Below are 8210 nucleotides of genomic sequence, written 5' to 3' on the forward strand. Positions count from 1 at the left end.
ATTTAGGAGGGTTAAGAGGGCCGCATGACGACCCTATTGTTATTGAATGTAAAGTGGCCAACCAGAGGGTTGGCCGAATCCTCATAGATACCGGCAGCTCCTCAGATCTTATCAGTAGCAAATGCCTGTCAAAGCTCAAATATCAGACTGATTGCATACATCCGGTATCCCACCCTCTAGTAGGGTTTGGAGGAGGAGTCGTCCACCCAGTGGGACGAGTGGATTTACCCATCCGCTTGGGTGAAAAAGGGGAAGGTCGACACATGGTGGTCCGGTTCTTGGTAGTTGAGGAACTCTCGGCCTACAACATGATTCTGGGACGACCAACCCTGAATAATTCCAAGGCTGTTATAATCCCGTCTCTTATGTTGCTCAAGTTTGAGACGGATGATGGAACGGTTGGCTCCCTACGGGGAGATCAGAAGATGGCCCGAGAGTGCTATCTCTCGGATATCAAGCCCACTGTCATGGCCGCTGGGTCAAGTGGTAGAAAAACAGACCTTGACAATGTCAAGGAGAGTGCGCCTGTTCAAGAAGCAGGCGGCAAGAAGAGAAAGGCTGCCCAGATGGGGGCCGCAAGAAAAGAGAAAAAATAGCAGTCATTGGCAGAGGAGCGGTCAGATGAATTCCGCCCTCAGCCGGCTGGTGAGTATACGGACCTGATCCTAGACGACTCGCGCCCTGACCGAACAGTCAGGGTTGGGACGACTGCTCTGAGAATTCTGGGTGATGACTTTCACCAACTTTTGAAAGAATACAAAGACATCTTTGCATTCGAAGTCCATGAAATGCCAGGCATCAGTCCTGACCTGGCGGTACATAAACTGGCCGTGGATCCAAAAAAGAAGCCGGTAAGGCAGAAAAAGCGGAACCATGGCGAAGAAAGAAGTCAGGCGGCAGCCGTCGAAGTTAAGAAATTACTGGATGCAGGGTTCATTCGGCAATGTTACTTCCCAGACTGGGTTGCAAATGTAGTGCTTGTTAAAAAGCCGAATGGTACTTGGCGAATGTGTGTGGACTACACGGACCTAAACAAGGCGTGCCCCAAAGACAGTTACCCTCTGCCTAAAATTGATAATTTGGTCGACTCAACAGCCGGCCATGCTCTGATGAGTTTTATGGACGCCTACTCTGGGTTCCACCAAATTCCTTTATGGAAGAAAGATCAGGAGAAGACGACCTTCGTCACTGATCAAGGGTTATACTGTTACACGGTCATGCCGTTTGGTCTGAAGAATGCACCGGCCATCTTCCAGCGAATGATAAACACTGTGTTCTTTGACCAAATTGGGAGGAACGTCGAGGCATACATTGATGATATGATTGTTAAGTCTAAGCTTTAGATAGATCATCTGTCGGACCTCCGAGAAACTTTCGCCACACTCAGGCGGCACCATGTCATGCTCAATCCCAAGAAATGTGTATTTGGAGTTGAGTCTGGGAAATTTCTTGGATTCATTATCAATCAGAGAGGAATAGAGGCGAACCCTGAGAAGGTGCAAGCGGTCATCGACATGCAGTCGCCTCGCACCGTCCGAGAGGTTCAGAAATTAACAGGTTGTCTGGCGGCCTTGGGAAGATTTTTAAGCCGATCAGGCGACAAATGCTTATACTTCTTCCAGGCCATTAAGAAAAAGGCAAGGTTTGAATGGGGGCCAGATGCTGAGGCGGCCTTCCAAAAATTGAAGGTTCATTTGCATTCCTTGCCGAGGCTGGTCAGTCCTTTGCCCAAAGAAGTACTTTACATGTACCTGGCCGTCTCTGATCATGCTGTAAGCGCGGTTCTTCTTGCTGAAAGAGACGGCTGCCAGCTCCCGGTTTACTTTTCAGTCATGTACTGAAAAATGCTGAGTTGAGGTATCCCTTAGTGGAGAAATTTGGTCTCGCACTCTTCATGGCTGTTAAAAAATTGAAGCCCTACTTTTTGGCACATGCAGTCGTCGTATATACAGATCAACCTATCAAGCGGCCACTGACCACCATGGAGTCGTCAGGCCGGATGATCAAATGGGCCATAGAAATTCATAGCCTCGAAGTTACGTTCGAGCCTAGAAAAGCAGTGAAGGGGCAAGCCTTTGCTGATTTTATTATTATGATGACTCGTCCCCCTGACTCTCAAGCTCCAGACCAAGTCTGGAAGGTATATGTAGACGGAAGCTCTACTTCAAATGGTTGTGGAGCAGGCGTCATATGTTAGTCGCCGGAGGGCGACAGGTATGAGTATGCTCTACGTTTCAGTTTTCAGGCCTCAAACAATGAGGCAGAATATGAAGCTTTACTAGCCGGAATCCGCATGTGCAAGGCGGCAGGGGCAAGAAAGATAAACGCCTGTTCTGATTCACAATTGATAGTGAGTCAGTACAATGGCGAATACGAAGCAACCCATCCGACAATGATCAAGTATTTACAGGCGGTACGACAAGCAGTCGGATCCCTTGAAGATTTTCATTTGACTCAAGTGCCGAGATCAGAAAACAACCAGGCGGATGCTCTTTCAAAATTAGCATCCTCGGCCTCCTGTGATACTCCACGAACTGTTTTCTGGGAGGTGATGGAGAAAAGAAGCGTTGAGGAAGACCCTATTGGAATCTTAGACAGAAGTTCAACCTGGATGGATCCAATCAGGGCGTATCTGACAGACGGCACCTTGCCGGATGATCATCACCGGGCGGCAGTACTGAAAAAGCGAGCAGCCAGTTTTGAAATGATAAAGGGAGAACTTCACAAAAGAGGGTATCTTCAACCCTTCTTGAAGTGTGTTACTCCAGAAAAAGGACGAGAGATCTTAGAAGATCTCCACTCTGGTTACTGCTCTTCCCATGTAGGCGGCAGGTCGCTTGCTCAACGGGCAAGGCGGCAGGGTTACTTTTGGCCTACTCTGGAAGCAGATGCAATGGAGATGGTGAAAAAATGTGACAAGTGCCAAAAGTTTGGCAAGCTAATTCACCGTCCGGCTACCGACCTCACTACCATTCATAGCCCACTACCGTTTGCTAAGTGGGGCATGGATATTCTGGGTCCTTATACGCCTGGTACAGGCGGTAGGAAGTACATACTTGTGGCAGTCGACTACTTCACTAAATGGGTAGAGGCGGAGGCTGTCAAGGGAATCAAGACGAAGGATGTGATTTCATTCATCTGGAAAAATATCATCACTCGGTTCGGGGTTCCCATGTCTATGGTTTTTGATAATGGTCCCCAATTTGAGACGCCTGTTCTCAAAAGCTGGTTGGGTGACCAAGGTATCTCACATTACTTTGCATCAGTCGGCCGTCCACAAGCAAACGGCCAAGTAGAAGCCTTTAATAAAATCATCTCAGACGGACTCAAGAAAAAGATTGAGCGAGCAGGCGGCCTATGGGCAGAAGAACTACCACATGTTCTCTGGGCCATTAGGACGACTGAAAAAGGGGCGACTGGAGAGACTCCATTCCTCCTAACCTACGGTGCGGAAGCTGTTCTTCTAATTGAACAATACGAGCCGACTCTTCGAGTAATGTTATACGACGAAGAGGCGAACTAGGAATCCATGCGCCTGGCATTGGACTCACTCCCAGAAAGGAGGGGCAATGCTGTCTTGCGCCATGAAATTTACCGCCTGAGAATGACCAGATCATACAACAAAAAAGTACACAGGCGTCCACTAAAAGTGGGGGACTTTGTACTAAGAAAAATGGAAGCAGTCGGTAGGGCTAATGAGTCTGGAAAATTAACTCCCAAGTGGGAAGGACCCTACCGAATCTATGAAGAGGTCAGGGACGGTACGTACCGTCTGGAAACACCAGACGGCCAACTGTTGCCTCGAACCTGGAATGTAGATAATCTTAAGAAATATTATTTTTGAATGATGTAAATAGCCGAGAGCTACTTAATAAAAGTTTGCTGTTTCATTCAATTTTGTACTAAGAGGGGCATGCCTACTGGCAAACAGTCGGCTACTCTCCATTTTATATTTTATTCTTACTTAAGAGGGGCATGCCGCTTGTTCCATACAACCGGCTACTCTCCTATAAAACAGTTCACCAAGAACTATCAAAGGCTCATGGCCGAAATGATCAGATCAGGCGTCAGGCCAACTGAACCAAATATTAAACTAATTCGACCTGTCCCAACATCATAGCAGGCGTCCGACGGCATCCATCCGGATGAAATTCGTCGCAGAGAGCAGCTCCCTTTTGGGTGGAACATTGTTCTATAAAATCATTACACGGCACCTATACGACTGTCTAACTAAGACAACCCCATAGCCGTTTCTCAGACAAGGATACCTCTCACTTAACCGACTAATCAGGTCAAACAAGTATTTGCAGTAACCATCCGTGTCAACCAACCGACTGAACTACTTGGGATAAGAACAGTCGATACCTTATGAGTTAATAGCCAACAAACATTGGCGAATAAAGGGGAACAATCGGTACCCTCCGTTTGAAACCTCTACTACTCAGTCATTCGACGACTAAGTAACAATCATGTTTACTTGGTCACTCCTTAAAACTTGGTGTGAAACTAAAAAGGTGTCCATATATCGCCTGTTCTTACTAAGTTAACACAGCAGGACTAGCCGGCTTAGACCGCCTAGTTTCTCTCGCTTAAAACCATGGCAGGTAGGAAAACACCTCCCTACTTGGTAAATTTTACAAATGACAGGACCGCCTGCCTGAAGGGGATCCGGTCTTCAAAATGAGTCAGATACCAGTTGGATAAATGGCCGACTGATCGCCTAGCCTGGAAACAGACAACCAGTCGTCCAGGGGCATAGGCAGTGTGACTACCTCTTACCTGTCTGCAACTATCGGCCATGTAAAAAACAGTCGGTATAGTATGCAACTGGATATCAGAGTTTTGATACTTAGCAAAATTAAAGCACAAATTCGAAGCATTTTGGCAAAAAAAGGCGACATAAAATAATGGTCGCCTAAGTTATATTAACAGCCGACATGGCCGACAAAATATTCAGAGCCCCGGCCCCGTGGCCGGGTAAAAGAAAGCAAACGGCACGCAGGCCGAAGAAGACATAAAGCTTAAGATGGGGGCAGATCTTCAATAATAGCAGCTGCCGCCTGGTCAGCATTCTTCTTGCTTGACTCGGCCTCAGCTGCATCTTTTTTCGACGCATCCACCCCAATCGGCACTATGGCCACTATCGGATCCTCATCCTCCATTGCCTCGTCCTCAGCAGCCGCCAGGATCTCTTGATTGTATCTGTCGGAACACTGGCGGTACGTTTTTTCCCATGAGGCAAAGTCGGCATTGGGGAAGAGGCGGCCCCAGGTCAGGCGCTGAATTTGAGCCGAGTCTTCCATCATCTCTCGGACCAAGTCTTTCTTTTCCTGCTCGGCCTTTGCCGAGAGCTCCGCAGTGAGACTCTTCTGCTGAGTCGCCAAGCGCTCTTTAACGCGCTCCAAGGATTTCTCCAAGGCGTCGTATGTGGTCATTTTTTGGCGAAGAGGTCTCAGCTCGGCCTTGAGATTGTTGATGGTCGCCTCCAGCTCATTATTTCTCTTCTGGGCCGCCTCCAACTGAGTCCGGATAGCAGAGGTAGCCTACGTCTGATAATAAAGAATATCAGTTGTCAAAATCTCATTTTGGGCAATTTGAAACATTGCCTTATCACAGTCAGAGGCGGCCATAGCTTTAGCAGCCTTTACCTCTTTGTTCTTCCTATCAAGCGGCTTGCGAAGACCGTTCACTCGGAGCAGAGCCTGATCAAAAGGAAACAGGCGTCAGTTTTTAAACAAAAAACAGGCGTCCTGGAGTTTAAACGACAAGAGTATGCTAAGTATACCTCAGCCAGGACCCCTGCGATTCCGTCTAGGTCAAGGGTGCCGACACCCCTGACCGCCTCTCTCTTAGCCGGAGGGACGGCTTTGATCATAGACTTGGCCACCTCGATCAGGTCCGATTCCTGAGGGCCGGCTGCATCAAGCATAAACAAGCATGTTAGACCTAGTAAAAGGGAAGCAAGTCTGAATTCGCAAGGACAGGTCCATACTCCTAGGCGGCCTGATTGGAGTTTGAGAGGGGGTGGCCGACTGTTTCTCAGTCGCCGCGTTTTTCCTGGCCGTGCCAGAAGAGCTCGCAACAGTCGTCCTCCGGGTCTTGGAGTCCGGCTGTTGGGAAGAAGAAGTTCTAGGAGTGCCTGTCTAAAAAAAAAAAACAACAAAACACGCGGTCAGTCTCTGCGTAAACCCAACTTCAAAAAGGAGTGTGTGTGAAAGGCTTGGAACTTACCAAAGGCGCCTCCTTGTTGGGAGAGTCGGTTGAAGATTGTTCCAAGATAGAGGCTCGCAACATAGCCGCCGCAGTCTTGGAAGCGGTGATCTTGCTCATGGCGTCCACTGCAAGGAAAAAAACCAAAGTTAATAAAAAGTTATAACAAGTAATGCATGGCAAAAGAGAGTATTCGACAGGCCGACTACCTCTTGAACACCGACTGCTGAGGCCACATGCGGCCAAAAAGTACTCGTCATGGAGCCATTTGAAGCTCGGGACGCAGTGCAGGGGTACTTGCTCTCGCACCCCTGTAGTAGAGTCGACCCTCGACTCTACTTTGAAGAGTCCTTTGTCCAGGATCTCTCTCTTAGCCTTTGGAGGAACAGGCGGCATGCTACGGCCGCCTGCAAGAAGAGGCGGATCCCTGTTCCACCTGTTGAAGCGCTTGTTCAGCTCTGTGTTTGAACTTTCAATGATAAGGAAAGTGCTTCGCCAATCCTTCCACTTATTTTCTTTACCTCTTGTCATGAGGTAGCCTCTGTGGCTCGTCAATTGATACCAGCCGGTACCGCCTGCCTTAGGGGTCCGGCTGAGGTAATTCATGTGGGCGAAAGCCTCGAAGTTTGGCTCCACCCCGTGCAGTTCGCACCCGGCCACATAGCCGAGAACGTTGAACCAGGAGTTTGGGGCTAACTGCCATAACCCCAACTCATACCCATCTAAGATCCGCTGAATAGCCGGATGTAATGGGAAGCGCAGACCAGCCCTGATGGCCGCCTCGTAGCAGCCAAATCAAGCGCTATCATAACTAGTACCAGCCGGCCAGACGACTGTGTCTTCTGGATCCGACACAAAAACTAAAAAGCCGGGGCCCATTGTGTGGTTCGCAATAAAGCTCCCCACTTTCTCTTGCATGGCCTTGATCCGGCCTTTTGGGACAGTGCAGTAGTAAGGGGTATTTTGCTCTCTGTAAGAGGCGGACGGCTCCGCCCAATTGTCCCCCTTCTCAACTGCGTGAGAAAGCCTCGCCTCTTATAGGCGGTTGTTTTTCTCTTCTGTGTCTAGAGAAGTATGACCAGAAGAACTAGACTCGGACTCGTCCTCTGACGAATCCGAAGAGGACGACTCCTCTCCTCTCCCAGAGGGGCCCGCCTCCTTTCCTTCGATAGGAGCGGGAGAAAAGTTAGACATGTCAACTGTAAAATGGGAAGGGACCACCTTGACCCCTCCCTCAGAGCTGTCGGCGGTCAAGCCGCCTTGGTTTACTTCAGCATCTGGCGCCTGGTCAGATGTCTCACTAATCGTCACCTAGTAGGAGGAGCTGTCTGAGTTTGTGATCCTAGCAGTTCTTTTTGTTCTGGCCATTATGTTCTGCATAGACACAGAGACAGTCGGAATTTGTATAAAGGGCAAAGATTGGTTCGGAAAAGGGCAGGCGGCACTCCTAGTCCTAGATTCAGCCGTCCCCGGTGACCGGCTAATCACTAACCTAAGTTGTGTCGTGTGCTTCCGTGGTGCCATTTCTAAAAGAAAAAATAAAGAAAAGTTAAAAGAGTGAGAGAACCGACGGTTACCTGAACGAGTGAAATTGACGAAGTTCTGAAAAATTCTGAGCAGCCGGCTTGTCAGAGCAGGCGGTAGGCAGAAAGAGTCCGGAATGTCAGAGCAAGTTCAGGGGTCCGAATGCTCTCTTCAAAAGTTCTCAAGTGTGAAAATGACTGAAGTCAACACACCCTTATATAGGTGAAAATGAGAAGGCGAAGGGTCACTCCCAAATTCAAAATTTGGGCGGGAGAACCTCTCGGCCTTTCACCGAGTGACACCTGTAGCAGGCCGTCGCCTGTTACGGTGCGACACCTGTCACAAGTCACACGTGACCAGTCACGTGCCACCTGTGAGGGGCAAATGATTAGGGGATTTTTATCCACCAATCACCATCTGACAAGTGGACCAGTCAGGTACCGCCATGTGTCCGCCACATGGGCCAATAGGAGCCT

The sequence above is a fragment of the Chenopodium quinoa genome, unplaced genomic scaffold (assembly GCF_001683475.1).
Source record: "Chenopodium quinoa cultivar QQ74 unplaced genomic scaffold, ASM168347v1, whole genome shotgun sequence".
Lineage (NCBI taxonomy): Eukaryota > Viridiplantae > Streptophyta > Magnoliopsida > Caryophyllales > Amaranthaceae > Chenopodium > Chenopodium quinoa.